The sequence below is a fragment of the Balaenoptera acutorostrata genome, chromosome 6, assembly GCF_949987535.1.
Source record: "Balaenoptera acutorostrata chromosome 6, mBalAcu1.1, whole genome shotgun sequence".
Classification (NCBI taxonomy): Eukaryota; Metazoa; Chordata; class Mammalia; order Artiodactyla; family Balaenopteridae; genus Balaenoptera; species Balaenoptera acutorostrata.
Window position 1 is genome coordinate 106,530,620 of NC_080069.1, and position 15,408 is coordinate 106,546,027.

Sequence of the window (15,408 nt, forward strand, 5' to 3'; positions counted from 1 at the left end):
TGTTTTGTAAGATAGTTTATGCCTAATAGAAGAATAACATGGTTTACCTGTGAGTGTCAAGCCAGCTTCTGAATGTCAGAGGTGGCTATTTTGTTCATTCTCCATGTTTAGGTGGGGAATTGGGTAAAGGATGAATTAGTGGGGCTGGGGCATGTGTGTTTATCTTTGCAGAATCCAGTTCAATGCAAGAAACTTTAAAAAAAAAAAAAAAAAAAGAAATTTGGAGTAGACAATAGTTGTTGCCTCTTTATTTTTCTTGTCAAAATTATAGGGCACTGAATATTAACTTTATTGATGAGAAAACTGATGCTCATAAAGGAAGAATTATGAGCAGTGGACATACTATGAATTATTGGCAGGGTTTAGACACACTTCTAGGGCTCGCAACATCCGGCCCAGTGATGTTTCTACCATATTAACTCCTTGGGACAAGGCCTTATGGGAAACAAGTGTAGAAACACCCTTTCCTCTTCCCACCTAATATTAGAGTTCAGAAAAGAAAGTCAAGTTGATGCTGGTTTTTCCGTCTTCCTCTCCTCTGCCTCCGCACTCTTGGGTGGGTTTTTCACAAAGATTTCAGTCTTATTCTTGCCACTTGTTCCTATCTAGAGGCATAGCAGAGCTTATACTAGGGCCCAGAACAGAGCTCATGGAGCAAATGTCTCATAGCCGCAGTCCCCTTCCTGCCCAGCTGAAGAAAAAGCAAAAGAAAAGAAATAAAGGCATCAGTTGTGTTTTCATAATGACCTCTCTGGCAGATAGAGATGAGAAGTTATAAACAGTTGTTTGTTTGTTTTTTTTTTTAATAAATTTATTTATTTATTTTTGGCTGTGTTGGGTCTTCGTTTCTGTGCGAGGGCTTTCTCTAGTTGCGGCAAGCGGGGACCACTCTTCATCGCATTGCGTGGGCCTCTCACTGTCGCGGCCTCTCTTATTGCAGAGCACAGGCTCCAGACGCGCAGGCTCAGTAGTTGTGGCTCATGGGCCTAGTTGCTCCGCGGCATGTGGGATCTTCCCAGACCAGAGCTCGAACCCGTGTCCCTTGCATTGGCAGGCAGATTCTCAACCACTGCGCCACCAGGGAAGCCCAAGAAGTTATATGCAGTTTTTGAACAGTCAAGTTTCTAGTTCCTATGTTAGTTTCCTGTGGCTGTCATAACACATTATCACAAACTTGGTGGCTTAAAACAACAGAAATGTATTCTCTCACAGTTCTGGAGGACAGAAGTGTGAAATCAAGGTGTCGGCAGGGTCACACCCTCTCCGGAGGCTCTTGGGGAGACTATATTTGTAGTCTCTTCCAGCTTCTGGTGGTTCCAGGTGTTCCCCAGCTTGTGGCTGTATCATTCCAATCTCTACCTCTCTGGTCACCTTTCTCCTCCTCTTCTCTGTGTGTCTCTCACCTGTCACCTGTCACTGAATTTCAGGCCCACCTGGGTAACCCTGCATGATCTCCTTATCTCGACATCCTTAACTTGATTACATCTGCAAAGACTCTTTTTCCAAATAAGGTTACATTCACAGCGTCTAGGTATTTGGACATGCACATGTGTTTTGAGGGCACCATCATTTAGCCCACTACACCTAGGAACTGTGCTAATTTTTTTAAATAAATTTATTTGTTTAATTATTTATTTTTGGCTACATTGGGTCTTCGTTGCTGCATGCGGGCTTTCTCTAGTTGTGGCGAGCAGGGGCTACTCTTCGTTGAAGTGCATGGGCTTCTCACTGCGGGTGGCTTCTCTTGTTGTGGAGCATGGGCTCTAGGCACGCGGGCTTCAGTAGTTGTGACACGCGGGCTCAGTAGTTGTGGTTCGCAGGCTCTAGAGCGCAGGCTCAGTAGTTGTGGTGCATGGGCTTAGCTGCTCTGCGGCCTGTGGGATCTTCCCGGACCGAACCCATGTCCCCTGCATTGGCAGGCGGATTCTTAACCACTGTGCCACCAGGGAAGTCCCGGAACTGTGCTAACTTTTCTACATAGGTATAATATCTCTCAGACTTCTCACAGGTCTTTGAGCTATGAGTGAAGATTCATTTTACAGATGAGGAGGTGAAGAAACAGCAGTGAATTTGGAAAAGGATGCTGAGTTAGAAAGTGTCAGAGGCAGGGTGCACAGACTTGAGTAATTTTTAGTGAGTTTATGTTCTTCCTCAACTCTGGAGCTTCCTTTGAAGAGTTTAGTTACAGTCACTTTTGTTGTCAATAAATTTATTTTAGGATGAGGCCATGCAGAATAGGGAGTGTCATCTATAGAAGACATAGGTACTGACACACTAGGTTGATGGGGAGGGGGTTCCCTCTAGGTTATTCTATTGGACCCAATTGTTACCCTCATGATTTAAGAGAATCTTGATTCAATTCTTCAATTCTGGCCCCGTCTCTATTTATGTTGAATACATTTTGTCAAGTCTGTTTACCCCTTGTTTCTCAGATTTTTCACCTGTGAAATGAGCACATTGGTCTTGAGCTCTCAGTTGATGAATCATACCTTTCAACAACATCAATCCTCAAGGACACAGTTTTTAAAGAAATGATGCCACCTTTGCAAGTATCACGACTGCTGAAAATATTCGAACTCTTCCCACCACTACTGTACTGGTGGAACAGGACTCAGATGCTGGGAAGCTTTAGGGGTCACTCTGGTGAGACTCAGCTTCCCCGGCTACTCTTCTCTCCCAGGCTGTATCTCTTCCTTGGCCTTGAAAATTCATCTCAAACATTCCTCCTGCCCCGATCTTCCTGGGCCAAATTAACTATTCCTTTCTCTCACTTCCTACCTTGTACACACTTGGAGAATGACATTTATCTTTATGTATGACTGTCTTCCTTATCTCACTCCTCTAGAGGGTGTGGAAACAAACAAGGGAATCTAGACTTTCTTTCAGGTGGTATGAAGACAGGGAACCTGCATTCTCACTTTTTTTTTTCTTGATATTTGACTAAAAAAGTGCCAGAACCCTTAGAGGGAAACAGCCTGAGTTAGTGAGATACTGAAGCCATTTTTAAAAGAAGATTAGAGTTTGCTTCTTTGCAAGATAATTATTTCCTTTGTTTCCTTCCTCCTTTTCATCCTTTCCTTTCCATTCCTGTCCTTCCTTTATCAAAAACACACCCTGAACTCCTACTAATTGTCAGATGCTGCTAGATCTACAGATATAACAGTGCATAAGTTACTGCCCTGCAGTCAAGTAGATCACAGTCTCATGGCCAACATAGTCAAGGAAACAAAGAATTACAGCCCATCATAGTATATGCATTATATCATATATAATATATACAGTATAATATAATACATAGAGTACATATTGCTTTGTTATATATTTTTGCATCGCATTTCACACTATGATATGTGCCACATGGCATACTACAAGGAAAATGTACTGAACACTTTAGTATAGTTTTCTTCTTGGCTTCAGGGGAGGTCCTAGAGAAAAAGGGATAGAAAATGAACATGTGTTCATCAGACAGAGGAGACATATTTAGAATGGAACATTCTCTAAAGCTCAGAGCCTGTGAGCTTGAAAGGCAAACTCAGATATATGATAGCCAACAAAATTCACTGGGGCCACTTTTTACGAGTTATTTTGGGGGCCTACCTGGGCGTTCCAGGGCTACTGTAGAGCCTGCCCCTCCCCTGCCTCTATGTGGCAGCAGGCTGAGCCGGCATCACCATCTGCCCGCAGTTCAGAACTCTGTCCAAACCAGACTGCAGGACACCAGCGCGTAGAGACCCAGCACACGACCTTTCTCCCCAAGCACTCAGCCTGGTCCTCATTAACTGCCCTCTCAGCTACTTTGGACTCCATAGAAACCATGTGTATTTCCACTGCTAACTTAATCTGCAAAGCATTCAGTGAACTTCTTAATTTTCTTTTATTTCCCTGTAATCTGATGTTGCAAATAAAAACAAATTATAAAATGGGGGCAATCAGTGAATGGGCTAAGTTATTGATCACCGTATTTTAATGCTGCAAATAGCTGTTCATTGTTAGGTAATGAAAGTACAAAGTATGGCCCATTTTATCTTGATATCCCTGTGCTTGGCATAAATTGGGTAATGAGTAAATGGGAATTAAATTAAGTTGAGCAATACTGAAAGATTGAATGAAGCAGGCATTATGGATTCTCTTCATATATAAGAAAATGGGTCAGAATTTAACCGGGAAGGGAGCTGACCCTCCCTATTTGTGTGCTAGTTAGCTGAAGAGCTATTATTGCCTTCACTGCTAAACACTCATAACTATCCCATTGCCCTATTTCTGCTGGTGATTTAATAGAAGTCTGAGTGCATGGCTTTTCTCTTTTCAGCCCTCCTCTCCTTCATTCCATCTTTTTCCAGGCTTCTGGCTGTGAGCTCTTTCTGAAATGCACATTGGATCATCTGTCCTCTGCTTGCTTATATACCATTTTATGGTCTTGCTCTTGCCTGAGCCCCATCTCTCACACTCAACCACACGTGCCCTATACTTGAGCTGCCATGGGGCTCCTCCAACACCCTTGTGATTTCTCCATCCTTCCTGCCTACACAGGCTGTACCATTTTCCAGGAGGGTGTCTGTCCATCACTTCTCCATTCAATTAACTTGTATTTCAAAGCCTAGCTCAGACCTTAATACCTCCTAGAGGCCTTTTCTGAAGGCCCTTACTTGATTAGGAAGTCACTCTAATGTTTCCCACAGTCCCTGTTGTATACTTACCACACTAAACACACTATGTATGTTGTATATATACCAACAGGTCATGTGTCTGCCTGTTTCTCCAACTCAGCTCTGAGCTCCATGAGGATGGAGACCATGTCTTTATTCTCAGTTCTAATCCTAGGATCTGGCATCTATCAGTTGCTCAACTAATGAAAGAGAGAAAGAAAGAGAGAGAGAGGGAAAGAAAGGGAAGAAGGAAGGAAGGAAGGGAGGGAGGGAGGAAGTAATTATGAAATGGATGAATAAGGAGAGTGGGACAGTCACAACCAAATGGCAGCAGGAGATGTACACGGTCCCATGGTCACTCCCAGACTGAATTATTTTGTGTCTAAGCATATAAGCTCTTCAGGAAGAATTTCCAACAGCTCCCCCCTATCTGGCTGTGGGGGACCAGGGATATATGACCACTCAGCTACTCCATAAACAGTGCTGGGGAGCTAAGGAGGACTTCAACCATGGAAGCCCGTGATTGCTTTTGTTTGTTGTGTCTCTGCTGCCATGGCTCCCAGATGACACCCCATCTCCACAAGCGCTGCTACAAATAGACTTGAAGCTGCCAGGTGGGTTTTCTCAAACCCAAGAGCCTCAGCAAAGCAGCAGCTGACAAAGGTTAGGAGCAGGCCCCAGACAGAGGGGAAGGAATGCAGGTTTGTCTTGATCTGCCTCATTGGAGGGGAAATGATAAAGGAGTCATAAAAGACTGGCAGCAGCTCAACTATTTGACGCCAAAGACCTCTTCCAAGGAATCATTTTACAGCAGCTCAACTATTTGATGCCAAAGGCCTCTTCCAAGGAATCATTTTCCAAGCAGAGTCTGCGCTTCTGCAAACATGGTCACGTTCATATAATGTTCTGCTTGTCTTTTCTTTTATCCTGTCTTTCTTTCCTCTTTTAAAAATTTCCCTGATCTTTCAGTGAAAAGAATTAGTAGAAGTGTCAGGTCTCAGGCATCAGGTAAAAATAGAAGAGAAACAAGATAGGGAAGTGAAGCAAACATCCCTCTGGGGAGAAGGCAGGTCTGTTTGGAAGGAGGGGCACTGTCAGACCCCACTCCCTCTCACTCCTCAGGCTGTTTCTGGTCTGGGAGCCATGAATGCAGAGCCCATTGAGTTCTTCCTGTCTGTTGACCTGATCCCAGAAATTCTAACCCCATAATTTTCCCCTAATGGCTCTCCTTCTCCAAGTATCTGCCTGCCTGTTCTCTGGTGGAAGAAAGGACACTGAGATGCTCTTCGTCAGCTTTTCTTTCTATTCTGTAGTAATTCACCACTGACAGCAGGTATAACTAAATTCTTTCCTTTCCCCAAGACAGGGGTGCGTTTCCCTTCCCCTCGTGCTCCTAACATCTTGTCCGTTGGTTTTCTCATTTCCTCAGCGTCAGCCCCCCACATGTCCCCTAGCTCTTCAGCTTGCAGGGGTCACCTTGTTGGTTATGATGAAGGTGCACTTTGGCTCGAAGCCCCGTTCCACGATGGTGGGATCCCAACTGTCCTGTGTGACCTCTGGGGACTCAGGCCGGTGCCCTCTGGCCCTGGTTTTCATGTCTCTCCCATTGTCCATCCTTTTGCTTCTCCCCACAAGCCATTCCCACCCTCTGCCATTCATCACTGCTTGGAAAACAGCTCCTTTTAATTTATCTCTCCCAAACTCCCACATGGGAGCTGTGGATAGCAGACTTTTACAGAGAACCCACCCTAAGTGTGAGCGTGTGTGTAAGTGTGTAACTTTGCAGCTCGGGATGGATGTCGTTTTAGCCCAGGCTCTGGTCTTATCATTCCTCTTGAACCCTCCCCCTTTCTAGTACCTTAAAACTCCCCCTCCAATGTTCTGGTTTATTTTCTGGGTAGAACAGTTTAACTATTTTATTCTAGTCCTGACCAGTGCTACTATTTAATAACAAAATAACCTATAAGAGATTTTGCTACTTAAAAGCTGTCTTCTCCCTCAAATACAATTTCATCACCAGTTCTTAACCTCACAACCTTCCACACCAGCGCTCCCCAACCTTTTTGGCACCAGGGGCCGGTTTCATGGAAAACAATTTTTCCACAGATGGGGCGGGGCAGGGGGGGAATGGTTCAGGCGGTAATGGGAGCGATGGGGAGTCGCAGATGAAGCTTCGCTCACTCGCCCGCCGCTCACCTCCTGCTGTACGGCCCGGTTCCTAACAGGCCGCCGGCCGGTACCGGTCCACAGCGCAGGGGTTGGGGCCCCCTGTTCTACACATTCACTCAGTAGTTACGCAGCGGATATCACTGTGTGGTGTCCTAGGCTCTGCTGACTACGGAGGTGAAAAAAGGACGATTCTGATTTCCCTCCTGCAGTTAATTTTTTTACATAGCAATCTTTCTCAAGTCTTGCGGGCGTGTGCCACGTTTCATTTATTTCTATATTCCTGGCTTCCAGCATAATGTCTAGTATACACTGATAATGTGCAATAGATAATTGTGGCAGCATAGTTTCAGATGTTATCATGCTACACATTTTACAGGTGAGAAGAAGAGTCAGAAACCTCCTACAGCGAGGCCTGAATCACACAGGAAATGGCAGAACGAAGTCTTGAAATACCCAAATGTTCAGACATCAAACACCACACTTTTATCTCTCTACCATATCGGTGGCATGTTTCCTGCAAACAGAAATTTTTTCAGATTTTACACACACATGATGTCATGTGTTCCGATCATACTGGCCCCCCATACCCATAGGGTGATCTCCCACTGCTCTCCAGTGTTTGTGCAGGGATGGGTGGTGGGCAAGGATTGGGGGAGGGCCATGCAGTCTCCATTCTTGACCCCCCTCAGGCACAAGCTGCTCCAGCCACCTCTAAGCCTCGCTGCTGTAAAAAGTCTCTGTACGTCAGTCTAGAAGAGTTCCTGAGCTCTTTCTTACACAGCTGGCTCTTGAAGGCACAGCCTCGGTCATAGCAGCAGAATATTACCATCTTAGAGAAGGGAAAAGTGATCATAGGGGTGTTGCCCAGTGTATCAGTTTTCTATTGTATGACAAGTCATCACAAATTTATCAGCTAAGAAATAGCACTTGGACATTATCTCACAGTTTTTGTAGACCAGGAGTCCAGGCGTGGCTTAACTGGGTCCCAGAAAATTGCAATCAAAGTGATGACTGAGCTGTATTTACATCTGGGCACGTGACTGGAGAAGAATTCATTTCCAAGCTCATTCAGGTTATTTGCAGAATTCATTTCCATATGGGTATATGGCTAAGGCCAACATTTTGGTGGTGGTGCATAGGTTTAAATATCTTCTCTCTGGATTCATTTCCATTTCCATTTTAATGAAAACAATACAAATAATTTTCCTTAAGTGTAAAGTACTAAAATTCACTAAAAAATCATATGGGCATCAATTTTGAAGTGAATACTTGAGTATTAAACTCAACCCAAATAATAAGAATGCCAGAAATTTATCCTGTGGAAATAATGATCAAAGCAGAATTATGGTGACCTGACTTTTTATGTGGTCCACGAGTTGCACCGATAGCAGGAGTGTTGCATGAGCTCAGTGAGAAATTCCCAGATTTTCGATTGGTACCACTTCGTTTACTCCCCCACCCCTACCCCCTCAGTACCCTTCTCTGCTACCGAAGCACTGGAGACTCAGCTGGGAGCCAACTCCTAAAGGTTCAGCTCAGCTCAATACATGTTAACTTCGAGTTGAATGTATCACAGTTCCAGCAGCTGAAACTTAAGGTCATTTTGAAGATGAAAAAGTTGTCATTTAAGTAGTTATAAATCGTTTCTACTTTCCTGGGGTAAAGATGTGGACTTGCTTTACGAGGGGATTGTGTCTTTTGTACTTATTTGAAGAGGGACCACACCAGAAAGCTCTTTCAATCATATAGGTCAAGGGTTGACAAACTTTATTTGTAAAGCACCAGGTAGCAAATATATTAGAATTTTCGGGAAGTCAGTGCTGCCATTTTAGCATGAAAGTTGCCCTAGACAATATATAAATGAAGAAGCATGACTGCATTCCAATAAAACTTTATGTATGGATCCTAAAATTTGAATTTTATATTATTCTCATGGGTCATAAAATATTCTTCTTCTTTTGACTTTTTTTCAACCATTTACAAATGCAGAAACCATTCTTGGCTTGTGGGCCATACGTAATGGGCAGCAGGCTCGATTTGGCCCATGGGGCATTATCTGTCAACTCCTGCTACAGATGTAAAACAAGCACCTATCCACTGCTCTTGGGAAATTTAAGTTTCCTCCCTCACCCCCTTGGAAGTCAGTTGGAGTTGCACTGAGTGTTGCAAGGATCTCTGAAGATTCTTGGTGGTGAGAACTGTCCCTGAGTTTGGGCTTTCAAAAGAAGTCCTTTCTATGTTTGGAGGCGGCAGCCAAAGGAAGAGCTTTTTAGACTCCTGGGACCATTGCATCTCAGTGAAGGACAGCAGGGCCCAGCCAAGCTAGGATATCAGTGATCTCATGGGCAGGTGAGGATGCCACACCAGGGAGATGAAGAAGTGAAGCGACTGCAACTTGGGTGAAATCATCTCAGTAGAGAAAAGAGTGACCCGCAGAAGAGCAGATGGTGGTCTGGGAACAAATGACTGGTTTATACAAAAAGTGACAATTAGGACAGATTTGTGGAACTTTCCCAGAGATACTTGGTGGAGTATGGTAAAAGAATGAATTTTCTATATTTGAGTAGCTTGAGGGATAATGCCACTATAATTTGGAAATACAAGGAAGTGCAGCATTTTTTGGTAGGGTCTGGCTTGTGAGGCCTGAGATGTGTGTTATCATAAGCACACTTGGTTGCCAAGCAACCTGCATATTCCCATTCTTCCTCTTTTTTTTTTTAAACATTCTATTTTGAAATAATGTAAAATCTTCAGAAAAGTTGCAAAATAGTACATATTTCCACCACCCAGATTCCTTGATTATTAACATTTTTCTTCATTTGTCTTAGCATTCTTTCTCTATGACATACATACCCACACACACAGCACACACATTCACATATATATCATTGTTTCTGAACCATTTGCAAGTTTGTATTTCTTCAAAACAAGGATAATCTCCCATATAATGACAGTACAACTATCAAAATAAGAACGTTAGCATTGACCCAATATTGCTTTCTAATACATATACGCACCTGAAATTTCCCTGATGTCTGAATAATGTCCTGTTTATATTCTGGTTCAAATGCAGTAATGTAAGTTCACTTAGTTGTCATGTATTTTTTTTTTTAATCAGTCATCAATTTTATACACATCAGTGTATACATGTCAATCCCAATCGCCCAATTCAGCACACCACCATCCCCACTCCACCGTGGTTTCCCCCCTTGGGGTCCATACGTTTGTTCTCTACATCTGTGTCTCAACTTCTGCCCTGCAAACCGGTTCATCTGTACCATTTTGCTACGTTCCACATACATGCGTTAATATACAACATTTGTTTTTCTCTTTCTGACTTACTTCACTCTGTACGAGTTGTCATATGTTTTTAATTTCGTTCAATCTGAAACAATTCCTCAGTCGTTTTTTAAAATTTAAATTATAGTTGACTTACAATATTATATTAGTTTCAGGTGTACAGCATAGTAATTTGATATTTTTATAGATTAGACTCCAAACAAGGTTATTATAAAATATTGACTATATTCCCTGTGTTGTACATTACATCCTTATAAATTACTTATTTTATACCTAGTAGTTCTTTATCTTTCATGACTGACATTTTTGAACAGGCCAGGCCAGTTGCTTTGTAGAACAGTCCTCAGTTGGAATTTGTATGATGCTTCCTCATGATTTCTGAGCTCTTTAGCAGTAATATCTGCCAAATATTCTTCTCACAGGGTTATATCATTAGGCACCAAATGCCAATTTGTCCCATTACTGGTGATGCTAACTTTTATCACTTGGTTAAAAGTGTCTATAAGGTTTCTCTACTGTGAGGTTAGTTAATAAGTATTTTGTATTGAATATTAATCAATTCATGATTAATAAAATATATTTTGGGCATTGATACTTCAAGTCTTCTACTGTAAACTGGAGCTTTCCCTTCTCCCCCCATTTATTTAAATCAGTATAAACAAATAGATATCTATTTCACTCAAAGGATTACAACCTGTCAATAATGTTATTCATTTTGATGCACAAATGTCGTAGATCTGGCCAGTGGAGCCCCTCAAACTAGCTTCAGTAGTGTATTGACCTGTCCCCATCATTCTTTCAGCAATTCCTTGCTTTATGGTACAACAAAATGTTTTTGACCTATCTTGAATTTTCCCTTCTTCAGCTCTGGATAAGCCATTACTCTTAGGGGCTCTAGTTTCTTTACTGCAGAATAGTACGTAGAAACCAAGAACTAGGCATACTCACCGTGAAAGATGTGCCGCTGTTTCTAGGTCCTTTTAATGAGCAGAGATAGAACAGACAGACACACATACACAAAATCTGTATCTATCTATATTTGTGTATGTATGTAAGTTAAAAACCACACGTTTACCTCATCACTTTCCATTTCAATCTACAACACACCATGAGATTTACTCTAGTCTTACCCCTCTCCATTTTTGTTAATACCTTCTCCATCAGTGAAAAACCAAACCTGTAGCATTTTCAGTGTACTTACTTATTTTTTCAATCCCTCCTATTTATAACACACTGAAACATGCATGAGGGAAAGACCAAGAGAATCACACAGGTGCCAGTTCCAATAAATTTAGGTGACTGAATTAATTCTGGCAGGCACCTCACTCTAGTTATATGAAAAAATAAACCCCTATTAATTTAACCACTGCAGGTCTAGTAGTTACTTTTAGCTGAATACATTCTCAGCTTGACCTCAACTTGGACAGTGTCTGTGTGCTGCATGGGAAGGTGACGCCCCCTCTAGCTCTGGAGATCTGATTGATCTCAGGGTCCCCTCATTTCACTTTCCAGTAATTGACTTAGGGATGGGCATGTGGCCCAATTCTGTAAGTGATGTGAGAGGTGAATTTGGCCATGGGAACAATCAGTCTCTCTTCCTCTGTAAGTTACTACGCGTGAGTATAAGGCTCATGATTGCTGTGGCCGTCTAGCTACATGCCTGAGATGAAAGAGATACTTGGAGAGGAACCCAATCCAAAACTGCAGCAGGAAATCCAAACTAGAGTCTGCCTCTAGGGCCACCTTTTGACCCTCAATTATTTGAATTGGTATATTTTCCTATTAACTAAACCAATTTGAACTGGATTTTCTGTTACTTGCTATTAAAAGCAACCTAACTGATAAATGCAGATAACAATAATATATATCAGGGTCAGTTCTTGGCAGTAAGAATACAGAGAGAAATAAGTCTACTTTCTTTTTTTGTCTTTTTGGCCACACCGTGCGGCATGTGGGATCTTAATTCCCCTACCAGGGATCGAAGCCAATCCTCTGCCTTCGAAGCGTGGAGTCTTTTTGTTTTTTTTTTTTTAATTGATTAGTTCTGTAATTTTTTTTTCCTAAATAAATTTATTTATTTATTTATTTATTTTTGGCTGTGTTGGGTCTTCATTTCTGTGCGAGGGCTTTCTCTAGTTGCGGCGAGCAGGGGCCACTCTTCATCGCGGTGCGCGGGCCTCTCACTCTTGTGGCCTCGTTGCGGAGCACAGGCTCCAGACGCGCAGGTTCAGTAGCTGTGGCTCATGGGCCCAGTTGCTCCATGGCATGTGGGATCCTCCCAGACCAGGGCTCGAACCCGTGTCCCCTGCATAGGCAGGCAGATTCCCAACCACTGCACCACCAGGGAAGCCCGAAGCGTGGAGTCTTAACCACTGGACCACCAGGGAAGTCACAATAAGTCTACTTTCAATGAGATCAAACTACATATTACTGTATCAATATGTGCCATCAATGATAAGGAAGATGTAGGACACAATAAGAGCTCACTCAGAGGAAGTCTGGATGAAAGTTTGCCTTAACTAACCAGGATTTTACAGTGCATAGAAGACACATAGGGAATAAAGACTATCATAGACAAAATACTTAGTACAAAGGCTTGAAACACTAAATGCTGGTGGGAGGTTGGGGATAGGAGTGCTAATATTAGAATGACAATTTTGAGCCATTGTTGACTTAATGAAGAAACATATGTTGGTAGCATATGGGTGCTATGAAGGTATCTCTGGTGACTAAAGGGAATAAACATGTGCAGAAGTTTTGGGCAACTAAAGATGAAAGGCTAAATGTTCCCAGGACAGAAGGAACTCCTAAGTTATAAATTCACTGCTCTGAAATGCTTCTTCTTGTGAGAATATATTGTGGGGTGGACCCTACTTCTTTCAAGGGTATACTGAGTTGGATCCAAGAACTTGAATTTTCTTCATTTTACTGACAACCCTGTGTTTCATGGACCTGAAAGTAGAGGCCAGGAAGCTGCCCATCTCAAGACCTGAGGCTGTTCTCTAATCCAAGATGGTGGATATACCTACATGTAAATTTTCTTCAATGAGATTATTATTTTTTTAAACATCTTTATTGGAGTATAATTGCTTTACAATGCTGTAAAGCATTAACATTAGCTAGTTTCTGCTTTATAACAAAGTGAATCAGCTATACATACACATATATCCCCATATCCCCTCCCTCTTGCATCTCCCTTCCCCCCTCCCTATCCCACCCCTCTAGGTGGTCACAAAGCACTGAGCTGATCTCACTGTGCTATGTGGTTGCTTCCCACTAGCTATCTATTTTACATTTGGCAGTATATATAAGTTCATGCCACTCTCTCACTTCGTCCCAGCTTACCCTTCTCCCTCCCCGTGTCCTCAAGTCCATTCTCTACGTCTGAGTCTTTATTCCTGTCCTGCCCCTAGGTTCTTCAGAACGATTTTTTTTTTTAGATTCCATATATATGTGTTAGCATATGGTATTTGTTTTTCTCTTTCTGACTTACTTCACTCTGTACGACAGACTCTAGGTCCATCCACCTCACTACAAATAACTCAATTTCATTTCTTTAGATGGCTGAGTAATATTCCATTGTATATATGTGCCGCATCTTCTTTATCCATTCATCTGTCGATGGACACTTAGGTTGCTTCCATGTCCTGGCTATTGTAAATAGAGCTGCAATGAACATTGTGGTACATGACTCTTTTTGGATTATGGTTTTCTCAGGGTATATGCCCAGTAGTGGGATTGCTGGGTCATATGGTAGTTCTATTTTTAGTTTTTTAAGGAATCTCCATACTGTTCTCCATAGTGGTTGTATCAATTTACATTCCCACCAACAGTGCAAGAAGGTTCCCTTTTCTCCACACCCTTCTTTTTATTGTTTGTAGATTTTTTATGGCCATTCTGACTGGTGTGAGGTGATACCTCATTGTAATTTTGATTTGTATTTCTCTAATGATTAGTGATGTTGAGCATTCTTTCATCTGTTTGTTGGCAATCTGTATATCTTCTTTGGAGAAATGTCTATTTAGGTCTTCTGCCCATTTTTGGATTGGGTTGTTTGTTTTGTTGATATTGAACTGCATGAGCTGCTTGTAAATTTTGGAGATTAATCCTTTGTCAGTTGCTTCATTTGTAAATATTTTCTCCCCTTCTGAGGGTTGTCTTTTCGTTTTGTTTATGGTTTCCTTTGCTGTGCAAAAGCTTTTGAGTTTAATTAGGTCTCATTTGTTTATTTTTGTTTTTATTTCCATTTCTCTAGGAGGTGGGTCAAAAAGGATCTTGCTGTGAATTATGTCATAGAGTGTTCTGCCTATGTTTTCCTCTAAGAGTTTTATAGTGTCTGGCCTTACATTTAGGTCTTTAATCCATGTTAAGTGGATTTTTGTGTATGGTGTTAGGGAGTGTTCTAATTTCATTCTTTTACATGCAGCTGTCCAGTTTGTGCAGCACCACTTATTGAAGAGGCTGTCTTTTCTCCACTGTATGTTCTTGCCTCCTTTATCAAAAATAAGATGACTATATGTGCGTGGGTTTATCTCGGGGCTTTCTGTCCTGTTCCATTGATCTATATTTCTGTTTTTGTACCAGTACCATACTGTCTTGATTACTGTAGCTTTGTAGTATAGTCTAAAGTCAGGGAGCCTGATTCCTCCTCTGTTTTTCTTTCTCAAGATTGCTTTGGCTATTCGGGGTCTTTTGTGTTTCCATACAAATTGTGAATTTTTTTGTCCTAGTTCTGTGAAAAATGCCATTGGTAGTTTGATAGGGATTGCATTAAATCTGTAGATTGCTTTGGGTAGTATAGTCATTTTCACAATGTTGATTCTTCCAATCCAAGAACATGGCATATCTCTCCAACTGTTTGTATCATCTTTAATTTCTTTCATCAGTGTCATAGTTTTCTGCATAAAGGTCTTTTGTCTCCTTAGGTAGGTTTATTCCTAGGTATTTTATTCTTTTTATTGCAATGGTAAATGGGAGTGTTTCCTTAATTTCTCTTTCAGATTTTTCATCATTAATGTATAGGAATGCAAGAGATTTCTGTGCATTAACTTTGTATCCTGCTACTTCACCAAATTCATTGATTAGCTCTAGTAGTTTTCTGGTAGCATCTTTAGGATTCTCTATGTATAGTATCATGTCATCTACAAACAGTGACAGCTTTACTTCTTCTTTTCCAATTTGGATTCCTTTTATTTCTTTTTCTTCTCTGATTGCTGTGGCTAAAACTTCCAAAACTATGCTGAATAATAGCAGTGAGAGTGGGCAACCTTATCTTGTTCCTGATCTTAGTGGA